We start from the raw sequence: 12,429 nt of genomic DNA, 5'->3' as shown, positions 1-12,429 counted from the left end.
ACCCATGTCCCCTATCACCCCCACCCCCCAGCCACCAGGGGCACCCTCCACCAGGCCCCCACCCATGTCCCCTATCACCCCCACCCCCCAGCAGTGCAGGGGCACCCTCCACCAGGCCCCCACCCATGTCCCCTATCACCCCCACCCCCCAGCCACCAGGGGCACCCTCCACCAGGCCCCCACCCATGTCCCCTATCACCCCCACCCCCCAGCAGTGCAGGGGCACCCTCCACCAGGCCCCCACCCATGTCCCCTATCACCCCCACCCCCCAGCCACCAGGGGCACCCTCCACCAGGCCCCCACCCATGTCCCCTATCACCCCCACCCCCCAGCAGTGCAGGGGCACCCTCCACCAGGCCCCCACCCATGTCCCCTATCACCCCCACCCCCCAGCAGTGCAGGGGCAGCAGGCAGTCAGGCAGCAGCAGGTGGGAGCGTGCTCGGGGCTCTGGGGGGCAGTAGTTCGGCCTTCCGGGCAGGAGCGTGGTATTCCGTGTGCGTAGGCGTGGCCAGCTTGGTACGGAGTGATTTTGCACGTGAAAATCCTGCACGTCAGCGTGAAAACCGAGGAAAGGCCCTCAGCGCGTAAGCGCGTCTGTGACGCGACCCGCACGGGTGTTTCCCACACAGCACGTGATGACAGAGCACACGTGGAAAGACTGCACGTCAGAGTCTAATTGCGTGTGATTGGTGGAAATGGCCCTACACGCAGAAGTGACAAAGCGTGTAATTGGTGGAAATGTCCCTACACGCAGAAGTGACAAAGCGTGTAATTGGTGGAAATGGCCCTAGCGCGTACACGCCGCGTAAGTGACGCTGGACGTGTGGCCCTGTATAAAAGGTATGTGTAGAACACGTTTTCCTTGTACGTGCTTTTCGTGGAGAGCGAGTTGTTGAATTCTGTACTTCTTGTCGTTTCACACGCGATTTACTTCACGGCGTTTCAAGTTCGTATTCCCTGTTACCTCTGACAGATTTTTCTCTTTTTTCGCTTTTACTGGTTTACCTGGGCCTGTTCCCTCAAACAGTGTTCCCTTCTACTGTTGTCCTGTCTCCTCAGACAGCGTACAAATCTTCTTTTGGCGGGGGTGTTGCCAACCAAACGTGCTCCTTTTACACGCTCGTTTACCAGGCAGACGGTGAGTCACGCACGTATCTAACATCTGTGCTTGCCCCGTGTGTAGCCTACCCCTTCAGAGGTCATTCTAGGCTGCGTGTGACACGCATACGTTCATTCTTGTGTTACTGGGTGCCACAGCGTAGTGCAGGTTTTTCTTTCTGCACATGTGGTCTAGGAGGGGTTGCGTGCACGTCATCTCCCTTTTTTGGGGCTCCTGTGCGTAGCGTGACCCGTCATCTTTCCCCAGGGGCTACAATCAGCCTTGCAAGAGCACTAGGGTACAATTACCATCTGGTACCCAACCCCTTTGACCCCCAATTGCCCAGGACAATAGTTTCCAGCCACTCCCATACGCACATTTACATCAGTGCCATGGCTGGGAGGCGAGGATTCCGTAAGGGTGGCAAAGGTGGAAGAGCCACAAGTGGTGGCCGTGGTGGATCCGGTAGGGGACGTGGTCGTTACTTGCAGGGTGAGCCTGTCCCCCCATGTGTGGAGGACCAGTCAAGGGCACCCATAATCCCCCCCCCCTCCCGTTGAGGCTGATGTGGCTGACACCATCCATGCTCAGCCCTTGTTGGACCAGCCCATTGTGGCACCAGATCTGGCTGACTCCATGGCTGACTTCCAGGTCAGCAGGCCTATGACACGTGCGCTGGTGCACGTTGATGTCACCATGCCACGTGCATCTGGGCCAGCAAGGTCATCTGCTGCACCAAGGAGGCAGGGCGGAGAGGCTGCAGGGGCAGCTGCGGCTCCATCCACCCCAGCCCTCACACACCCAGCCAGGACAGTGTCGGTCCTAGTCCATGCTGCTGACATTCCCCCTGACACCATCACACTAGAGCCAATGCCTGCACCAACTCCCATGCTGAGTGTGCAATCCCACACTCCTGATAAAGAGTCCACCAGGGCTCCTGCCCCTAGTGTCCAGAGCGGCGCAGGACACTCAGGATCACCACCACCTTCCAAGCGGAAGAGGAAGAGTGCTCGTCCGGCACAGGCTGATGCCCCAGACACGGCTACACAGTCCGGCCCATCCAGGAAGCCCAGCTTCACGGATGACGAACTGAATGCGCTTGTCGAGTATGTGTCCGGACATGACAACGAGATGGTCATTGTTGCAGGATCCAAGACCACACCTGCACAACGCCAGGCACACTGGCAGACCGTTGCGGACATCGTAAGTGCCCTTGGAATCGTGAGGCGCACAGCCAATGATTGCTATAAGCGTTGGAATGACCTAAAGCGCAGGGCAAAGAGTAAGCTGGCCTCAAGTCATGCCGCAACTCTAGTGACTGGAGGTGGGTCTCCAGTAGTAGACATGGAACTCACTCCACATGAGTCAGTCGCTGGGACCTACGTCACGGAGGAACAGATCCAAGGCGTGGGAGATCTGGCTGATTACGAGGCATTGTCCGGTGAGTGCACATGCATGTGTGTGTCATCCATGTGCATGGTGTGTGTGTGAGGGCTTCTGTTTGTGTGCCAGGTGAGAGTGTGTGCGCCTGAGTCGTATGGGTCAGCCATGTGCTTCATGCAATACTTCCTGCGCAGCTGCATTTGGCCATAGCAGTATCCCTTCTGCCAACAGTAGACATCTAGCCCAACTGCACGCCAGTTGCCCTTGAAGTGTCACCTTGCCACAACATAGTTGCTTATTTTTCACTGTTCATTCAGTCAGTTTGTTTGCATTCCACCACTTTCACCAGGCATGTCGCTGTCCACTAGTCACATGTCTGACATGGCTATGGTAAAGTGGAGTGACTTTGTTACCTGGATATCATTTGTACACACATGTCCCTGTGCAATTGGACCATTTCAGACTGGCAGCTCCAGGTGAAAAATCTGACCTGTTAGAATTAGAAAAGCGATTACATGCGGGAACTGGACTGAATGAATAGGTGCTGCCCTCCTCTCCATCTTCACTCAATACCAATGGTACATGCCATCTGTGTGATGGCATGTGTGTATCACCTGGCAATCACAGGCCAATGTGTGATGCCACTGCCAGGCAGCATGCAGAAAATGTGTTCATCTTCCATCTTGGTGTCATCAGTGTGTGCCATTTGCCTGCACTTCATACGCAGTGAGGGTGCATGCATGGGAGGGTTTCAGTCATGTGGGACATGTGTCAATCAAGTACTGGTTCTCTTGCTTCTCAGCCCTCATTGTGTGCCATGGTGCTAATGCCTGTTTCCATTTCTTTGTTTTCATGTCTTTGCAGGTGAAGACGCACCTGATACTGCTGGGGTTGTGGAGATGGTGCAGACCCAGGAGGGGTCCGAGGGCCGACCAACCACCAGTGAGGGACGTGGTGTGGTGGTGGGGGAGAACCCACAAGTGCTGCAGGTCGTGCTCTCAAGGGGTGTCTCTGGCTGCACCTCCCCCGAGCTGTACTCAGGTGTTGATTCGGATGAGACCTACGTGCCGTCGCAGGTGAGTGTTCCAGGGAGGGATTCTGTTCTGTCTCACCCACCTGCACCAGGGTCAGAACCCTCCATGGGGATGTCAGTGTTGGCAGCTACGCCTTCGGTGGTTACGGATGCAGGGTCACACTCCGCGACATCTGATCCTGTTCCTGGGCCAGCAGATCAGAGGGGGAATGCAGTCCTGCAGCCTCAGGCAGTGCCGGCATAGCAAGGCGCAGTTCGCCTTGCCCCAGACAGGTGTGGTGCCCGCCGACGTGGTGGCCGTACGCCACCCGGCAATACTGCATGGGAGCAATCCATTTACGGTATGGCAACCCAACAGGCTGCATCATCCGAGATGATGGCTCAGGCCATGGATAGGGTGGCCACTTCCATTGTCCCCCCAGAAAGGCTGATGGAGCGACTAGAGCAGGCAACCGACTCCATCTGCCAGTCACACAGGGAGGACATGTTGGGGTCCAACAGGGACAGGCGGGCGGCACTGGCGACTCTGCAGGAGGCCATGTCCATTGAGTCCCAGGGCCACAGGGAAGCCCTGAGGCAGGAGCTCCTTCACCTCAGGACGACTCTTGTTGAGCTTGAGGCTTCAACACACCAAAGGACAGAACAGCAGCTGGAGCGTCTCACCCGTACGCTCTCAGCTGAGATGCAGGCAACGAGGGCGGAGGTCCGGGCATCCCGTGAGTTGTTGCATGGGGACCTCCGCACACTCATCCTCCAGAACCAGACCTACCACACCCGCATGCTTGCAGCCATGGAGGAGCAGACTAGGGCCTTGCGTGGGCTGCCTCCCATAGTGCAACCACCTCCGGATGCAGCTGCACAGGGTGATAATAGCGACAGCAGTGATACTCCCACAATAAGGTAGCCGTGTGGGCCATGAGCCCATGGAGGTGTTTTATTTTCCCAGGATCCACGCAGGTGGGTTCTGGTGTGCATCCTGTCCTCGGACCTCCTGGGTGGCCTCCCCAACCCCCCAGGGCCCATCAATGGCCATTTTTGATTGTTTCTTATTTTTATTTTTATTTTGATTTCTTTTATTCCCAATTTTTTTGGGACGATTTGTTGGCTTCCGTGGTTCCTGTGGGCATACGCTACATTGTGGCTGGGCACATGCAGGCTTGTAATGTATTTGGTTCAGATGCTTGGGTTTGAGTCACACACACCCCTCCTGCTTCCCGTTTCCATGGGCTTGCAAAGGGTGTGCCCAAGTGACAGTGAATTACACAGTGACGTTGGACTCCCATGAGCTGTGTGGGCAGTCTGTAGTCAATACTGTGTATACATTCCTAGTGCATATTGCTGTTGTGTTGTACACTGCATGTTGCATTGATGTGTAACTCTTCTTCTGTGTCTACCTCCCAATTTGCAGGTCCCTTCCTCATGTCTACACAAGGACCTCTAGTCTGGAGATGGGGTCCATGTTGGCAGCAGTGCACCTACAACTCTACATGGCGCCAACACTGCACAGTTGGTAGTGGTGGGAGTGCAGGCATTTCCAGGTGGTGAGACTACTAATATGTAACATTTGTGATGTCATGTTAATGGTACTACGTGCTCAAGTATGTTGTTGGTCCGGCATTGCTGTGAGCATTTCAGGTGTTGCAGGTTTCTAATAGGGACACTGTACATAGTGAGACTAGTGTCATGTTGTGGGGATTACTTTGTTTACCTGCAATTAGCATGACATGGCACGGTGTGTCGTGTGGCGGTGCTGGGGTTGGGTTGGCTGACATGGCACTGTCCTCTTGTTGCATTTTGCAAGTGGGTATTCATTTTAGCTGCTTGAATGTGTAACTTCACAAAACTGCATTGGTGGTGTCTGTGTGGGTAGGGATGCACACATTGTGACACTTCCAGGTGAACAATCTCAGGCTGATATGGTATTCACGGTTCATTCTCCAGACATTCAGGATCAGTGTCAGGTTGAGTCATCATTGATTGTCAGATGGAATGTGCCAGGGCAGTGTGCACTCCACAGGGGTGTGATTTCTATGTGAAGTAATTAGCCACTAGCTGTGTACGGGCTGCCTCCCCCCGTGCCCTTTCCCCTCCCATGCGCAGCGGCTGTGCATGTGGTTGGGGATGTGGGGCCACCACCATGTCCACGGCCAGGCCCCGGCGTGTTGCAATGTTGTGCAGGACACATGCTGCCACTATGATCCTGCACACTACTGGGGGAGCGTATAACAGCTGCCCGCCAGAACGGTCAAGGGAGCGAAAGCGTGACTTTAGCACTCCGAATGTGCGCTCCACCATGCCCCGGGTCGTAATGTGGGCTGTGTTATATCTTACCTCGGGTGGCGTGGTGGGGTTCCGAATTGGCGTCATCATGTGGGGGCTGAGAGGGTAGGCACTGTCCCCTGTGGAGGTGGTGATTGGTATCATTGGTGGGGTTGTGACCTTGCTCAGTATCCAACATGCATGCATGTGCAGTGGCATACATACTCACCAAGCAGCCATGTATCGCCATGCCGCCCAGCTTCTAGGTCCCGGCTTAGGGTGGACATTCGGTAAATGAAGCTGTCGTGGGTGGAGCCGGGATAGTTGGCATATACTGAGGTGATGATTCCCTTGGCATTACATGCTACCTGCACGTTGATGGAATGCCAGTGCTTGCGGTTCCTATAGATGTGCTCAGATGCCCTGGGGGGACGTAGAGCCACATGGGTGCAGTCGATGGCACCTAGCACTTTGGGGAATCGTGCCACACCGTAAAAATCCAGGGCGGCAGCATGCCTTTCTGCAGGTGTTCTGGGCAGGTATATGTGCCTGCGGACTGATGGGCGTGCAGTCATGATGTTCAAGACCTGGTGTAGGCAGCGTGACTGGGTGGCCTGTGACACCCCACCCACTATGGCACTTGTCCGCTGAAATGATCCTGTGGCTAAGAAGTGCAGTACATTGAGGACCTTCTCCAGGGGGCTGAGTGCTTGGGAGCACAGGGTGGGTGATGTGAGGTCATCCTCCCACTCACTCACCAGGTCCAGTATAATGTGTGGTTGAAACCTGTACCTCCCATACACCTGGTCATCAGGCATCCTGAAAAGGCTGGTTCTGGGTGTGAATATTCTGGCCCTGACTATCCTCCTCCTCCTCCTTTGGTAGCCCACTGCCACTGCTGCTAGGAACGGTATGTTCATCCTGGCGTCTGAGCTTGTTACTGTTAAAGTGCGCAAATGTATGCTTTGCGCGTGTTCTAGGCGAGCGTGTGACCCGCGCACCCCTGGAATCCAGTTCCCAGTCCAATAGCGTGTGGAAATTCACACGCACCACGGGATACAGGTTCGCTGACGTACTTGCGTGTGTAAGTGCCCGCGCACCCATGAAATACACGTACATAGGCCAATCGCGTGTACGCGCACTTTTGTCCAATTACACGCGATGACACTCTGACGTGCAGTATTTCCACGTGTGCCCCGTCATCACGTGCTGAGTGGGGAACACCCGTGCGGGTCACGTCACAGACGCGCTTACGCGCTGAGGGACTCTGGTCCAATAGAATCGCGTATGCGTGCTGACGCGCTTACGCGCTAAGGGCCTTTCCTCGGATTTCACGCTGACGTGCAGGATTTTCACGTGCCAAATCACTCCGTATCAAGCTGGCCACGCGAAAACACACGGAAGACCACGCTCCTGCCCAGAAGGCCGAGTTACTGCCCCCCAGTGCCCCGAGCAGCCTCCCACGTGCCATCTGCTGCTGCCTGCCTGCCTGCCTGCTGCCACCGTGCCCTGCCATTTGGTGCCTGCACATCAGCCATCTGCAGGGGTCTAGTTGCTGTGTCCACCCCTGCTGGAACTGAAGACTCCTGACTGGGATTACATCGCTCCACAGCCCAGCCCCAGGACCCAGTTGCCCACCCACACCTGCCTCTGGGGTTGCCATGTCGGGCACTTCCACATCTGGCACCAGTGGCAACCCCAGGCCAGAGGGGCAGAGGGGCACCAGCTTCACTGCCACCGAAGTTGGTGTCCTGGTGGAGCATGTCCTGGGGCAGTATGATGCCCTCTTTGGATCGTCCCGCGCCAGCAAGGAAGGACGGGAGAGGATCTGGGCCGACTGTGTGGTTGCCATCAACGCGGAGGGGGTGGCAACCCGCAACGTCCTGAAGATCAAGAAGCGCTGGGAGGACTTGAGGTCCAGGACCCTTGTGAAGGCCCGGCGCCTCGTGGAGGGGGGCCGGGGCCGCATGAGTTCCATCCAGATGAGGGTCCTGGAACGCGTACGCCCAGCGCTCCACGCCCAGATCCTTGAGAGGGTGGCCCGTCTGGAGTTGAGCGGTAAGTGTCCAAGCATTACTGTGTGAGACAGGGCATGTTGCGGTGTGCTGGTTCTATGATACTTGCCTGTATGTGTGCCATAGGCCATGTATGCATGTATGTGTGCAGGGACATCATGGTAATGCATGTGCGACCAGTGATGTGTGACCCACATGGTTGTTGCATGTGTTCAAATGCCGCATGGGGAGCCCTATGCAGATTTTGAACATGAGAGCATGCCAGTCTCTGTACCTGGACATGGGTGGGGGTGAGGGATGGGTGCTGATGCCAGGTACATATATGGTAGCCATGTCTGTGTGCCTGACCTGCATGTCTGTGACTTGTGCATGCCATGGATGCATGACACATGTGTGTGACAATGCACAGATTCAGTGAAGCAGCCAAATTACCCCTGTATCCACTGTGTTTGGTGTGTTTGGGGCCAGATGGATGTGACTGAGGTGAAGTGTGTGCATGTGATAGGCATGAGCCATGATGCATGTGAGTTACATATCATTGAATGTTTCAAGAGTGCATTGGACATGCATGGAAATGTCCATGGCATGCACCATGCCTGTTACTGTGTGTGTTTTGCCTGGACTGACCCATGTGTTGTGGAGGGACATGATGGAAGTGTACTTTGACAGTGGTGCTCATCTGCTATTGCTTCAAGTCTAGGGGACCATTGTACAGTGCCCTGATGCTTGTGTTCTTTGTCTCCCTCTACGCAGCGGCTAGTGAAGAAGAGGGCCGAGACGGCGCTGTGGAGCAAGGCGGCGGGGATGCCCCCACGGCTGCAGCGGAAGGGGTGGGTGAGCCCCCACAGGGGCCTGCTACGGTGGGAGACGGTGAGGAGCCATCCAGGTTGGTGGTTTGCACAGAGGAGGAGGAGGCCGCCACTGGGGCACACATGGGGCCTGGTGGGGGCATCCCTGCTGGTGCAAGTGGTGCAGTCCAGGGCCAGGGGGAGGAGGCAGCACAGGTCACCGTGGAGGGGCCTGTGCATGTCGCTGTCCCTGACCCTGTGAGTGCACCACCATGCACCAGCAGGGATGCCCCGTCCCAGGCCCGTCCGCAGGTAGATGGGATGTCCATGTCACCTGACTCCCCTCCACCTGCGGACGTGGGAACCCCTGGCCGTGTGGAGAAGGTCCTGATTGGGGTCGCGATGCGCACGGCTGTGATTCGTGATGCCGTGTGTGCTTCCCGGGAGGACGACGCACGTCATCACGAAGTGCACCGTGCCGACGTGGCCCAATTGGGATCGGCCATGTTCGGGGGTTTTCTGCATGTGTTGTCCAATCTGGCGGCCCTCTCCTCCTCTGTGCAGGCTATACACCAGTCGTTCTCCTTGCCGTCTTCCGGCCCAGATGCCACCAGGGCCCCCTGTGGACCTGCCCCGACCAATGCAGCCAGCTCGGTGGGGATCCCATCCCTGCCACAGTTGGGAGTCGGAGGTCCAGCAGGGGTGGACAACACAGCAACTGGACCCCAGCAGGTGGAAGATGTGACAGCATCATCAGGCAGGGCACATGCACGAAGGCGTCGGTGGTTTCCATCAGCCTGGATGCCGTCGTGCTGGCAGAGGCAGTGGCGTCGGAGGCAGCAGCAGGCTCGACGTGGGAGGCATCATGGCTCGGGGCCTTCAAGATCAGAGGGGCAGGCATCGGCCGGAGGGCAGGGCAACCCTGGGATGGTGGTGTCTTCCGTGTGGGAGCAGTTGGTCCAGCGGATAGGTGCGGAGCGGCAGCGGGCGGAAGAGGAGCGGCTCACCATGGTCAGGGCGGAGTTCTCCATGCGTCGGGCGTTGAGGCGGGCTGAATGCCTCGAGGAAGCTCGCAGGGAGTTTGAGCTGGACATGGGGTTATCCCTGCGAGACCTCGGGGCCAGGACAGAGTCCCGCCTCCAGGACATCGACATGGAGTTCGATGATGCCCTGGCCAGCAACATCACCGAGTGAGCCGCAGGACTTGCCCGCTGCCTTTGTATATAGTTATTTAGTTAGTTAGTGTTAGGTTTCCTTTATTAATTTTTGTTTTTTTGGACCGCTCGGACAATGGCCACTTTTTTGTATATATTATTTTCATTAGGTAGTATTTGGTTTCATTTATGGTGTTGGGATCATGGACCCTGGAATTTTCGTGTATATAGTTTGCTTTTTGAAGAAACATTTTTTTTATTAATTATTGTGTTCACCATGAGGAAATGGTTTTTCATTATTTTACTTCCACATGATTTTGCTTTGGACAACATTTGTTTTTGGATTACTTTGTTTTTTTTATTTTTACATTTGTTCTCGGACATGGACCATTTATTTTGTTATCCCCATTGTTGTATGTTTGATTTTTTTACTTATTTTTCATCTTTAATACATGTTCTTTTTAACTTTCCCTTGTGGTATTTTCTCATTGGTTTCATACATGTCATGATATGGGTTTTGACATTGACTTGCACCCATTGTGTATGTGTGTGTGACGGACATGTGTTCATTTACAGACTTGCCATTGGGGTTGTATCATGTAATTGCATTCACTATGTGGGTGGATGCAATCCTTGCCTGGGTGTTTGTGCTGGGTATGCTGCCCATTACTGCCATGATTGAGTATCGTCAGGACCTGGGGGCAGGGGGACATGTGTGGGTGCCTGGTGGAGGGTGCCCCTGCACTGCTGGGGTGTGGGGGTGGTGGGAGGCATGAGTGGGGGCCTGGTGGAGAGTGACCCTGCACTGCTGGGGTGTGGGGGTGGTGGGAGACATGAGTGGGGGCCTGGTGGAGGGTGCCCCTGCACTGCTGGGGTGTGGGGGTGGTGGGAGACATGAGTGGGGGCCTGGTGGAGGGTGACCCTGGTGGCTGGGGGGTGGGGGTGGTGGGAGACATGGGTGGGGGCCTGGTGGAGGGTGACCCTGGTGGCTGGGGGGTGGGGGTGGTGGGTGACATGAGTGAGGGCCTGGTGGAGGCTGCCCCTGCACTGCTGGGGTGTGGGGGTGGTGGGAGACATGAGTGGGGGCCTGGTGGAGGGTGACCCTGGTGGCTGGGGGGTGGGGGTGGTGGGTGACATGAGTGGGGGCCTGGTGGAGGGTGCCCCTGGTGGCTGGGGGGTGGGGGTGGTGGGTGACATGAGTGGGGGCCTGGTGGAGGCTGCCCCTGCACTGCTGGGGTGTGGGGGTGGTGGGAGACATGAGTGGGGGCCTGGTGGAGGGTGCCCCTGCACTGCTGGGGTGTGGGGGTGGTGGGAGACATGAGTGGGGGCCTGGTGGAGGGTGACCCTGGTGGCTGGGGGGTGGGGGTGGTGGGTGACATGAGTGGGGGCCTGGTGGAGGGTGACCCTGGTGGCTGGGGGGTGGGGGTGGTGGGAGACATGGGTGGGGGCCTGGTGGAGGGTGCCCCTGCACTGCTGGGGTGTGGGGGTGGTGGGAGACATGAGTGGGGGCCTGGTGGAGGGTGCCCCTGGTGGCTGGGGGGTGGGGGTGGTGGGAGACATGGGTGGGGGCCTGGTGGAGGGTGACCCTGGTGGCTGGGGGGTGGGGGTGGTGGGTGACATGAGTGGGGGCCTGGTTGAGGGTGCCCCTGGTGGCTGGGGGGTGGGGGTGGTGGGAGACATGGGTGGGGGCCTGGTGGAGGGTGACCCTGGTGGCTGGGGGGTGGGGGTGGTGGGTGACATGAGTGGGGGCCTGGTGGAGGCTGCCCCTGCACTGCTGGGGTGTGGGGGTGGTGGGAGACATGAGTGGGGGCCTGGTGGAGGATGACCCTGGTGGCTGGGGGGTGGGGGTGGTGGGTGACATGAGTGGGGGCCTGGTGGACGGTGCCCCTGGTGGCTGGGGGGTGTGGGTGGTGGGTGACATGAGTGGGGGCCTGGTGGAGGCTGCCCCTGCACTGCTGGGGTGTGGGGTGGTGGGAGACATGAGTGGGGGCCTGGTGGAGGCTGCCCCTGCACTGCTGGGGTGTGGGGGTGGTGGGAGACATGAGTGGGGGCCTGGTGAGGCTGCCCCTGCACTGCTGGGTTGTGGGGGTGGTGGGAGACATGAGTGGGGGCCTGGTGGAGGGTGACCCTGGTGGCTGGGGGGTGGGGGTGGTGGGTGACATGAGTGGGGGCCTGGTGGAGGGTGACCCTGGTGGCTGGGGGGTGGGGGTGGTGGGAGACATGGGTGGGGGCCTGGTGGAGGGTGCCCCTGCACTGCTGGGGTGTGGGGGTGGTGGGAGACATGAGTGGGGGCCTGGTGGAGGGTGCCCCTGGTGGCTGGGGGGTGGGGGTGGTGGGTGACATGAGTGGGGGCCTGGTGGAGGCTGCCCCTGCACTGCTGGGGTGTGGGGGTGGTGGGAGACATGAGTGGGGGCCTGGTGGAGGCTGCCCCTGCACTGCTGGGGTGTGGGGGTGGTGGGAGACATGAGTGGGGGCCTGGTGGAGGGTGCCCCTGCACTGCTGGGGTGTGGGGGTGGTGGGAGACATGAGTGGGGGCCTGGTGGAGGGTGACCCTGGTGGCTGGGGGGTGGGGGTGGTGGGTGACATGAGTGGGGGCCTGGTGGAGGGTGACCCTGGTGGCTGGGGGGTGGGGGTGGTGGGAGACATGGGTGGGGGCCTGGTGGAGGGTGCCCCTGTACTGCTGAGGTGTGGGGGTG

The sequence above is a fragment of the Ambystoma mexicanum genome, chromosome 6p, assembly GCF_040938575.1.
Source record: "Ambystoma mexicanum isolate Mex_15411 chromosome 6p, UKY_AmexF1_1, whole genome shotgun sequence".
NCBI classification, from domain to species: domain Eukaryota; kingdom Metazoa; phylum Chordata; class Amphibia; order Caudata; family Ambystomatidae; genus Ambystoma; species Ambystoma mexicanum.
Note: the sequence above shows the minus strand (reverse complement) of the source record.